The sequence below is a fragment of the Chrysochloris asiatica genome, unplaced genomic scaffold (genome assembly GCF_000296735.1).
Source record: "Chrysochloris asiatica unplaced genomic scaffold, ChrAsi1.0 scaffold00137, whole genome shotgun sequence".
In the NCBI taxonomy this organism is placed as follows: Eukaryota; Metazoa; Chordata; class Mammalia; order Afrosoricida; family Chrysochloridae; genus Chrysochloris; species Chrysochloris asiatica.
This window is the reverse complement of record NW_006408655.1, coordinates 530,712-531,218: the sequence shown is the minus strand read 5'-3', so window position 1 is coordinate 531,218 and position 507 is coordinate 530,712.

Sequence of the window (507 nt, the reverse complement as noted above, 5' to 3'; positions counted from 1 at the left end):
AAGTTGGAACCAACTTGACGGCACTTAACAACCACCCCGCAGCAAGGTGGATTGGCCAAGTGGCAGCTTCAATGGGTTCAAGCATGGCAACAACTGTGAGGTTGGCCCAGGACCAGGCAGTGTTTCATTCTGCTGTGCATAAAGTGGCTATGAGTTAGTACCGAATTGATGGCATCTAACAACAATAGCAGAGGACAAGTATGAATTGTCCATTTAAGTAGGATGTTTGTTAACTTGGGGACTTACTGTAATTCTATTCATTCAAAGAAAGATTTCTTAAAAGTGTCACACTTTCAATGAAATAACTTGTACTTCTAAATGATCCTTACTATTTCTATCCTTGCCATGTCACATGAAAAATTTATTGGAATTTTTGCAACTGGTATTTTCACTCTTAATAAACAAAAGTCAAAAACTATAGTAACAGTTGTAAGTATTTATCATTTAAATGTTTGTATGGGGAGTAATGTAATGTTAGAGTCCTGGTGTGGCACTGTAGGATTAGCA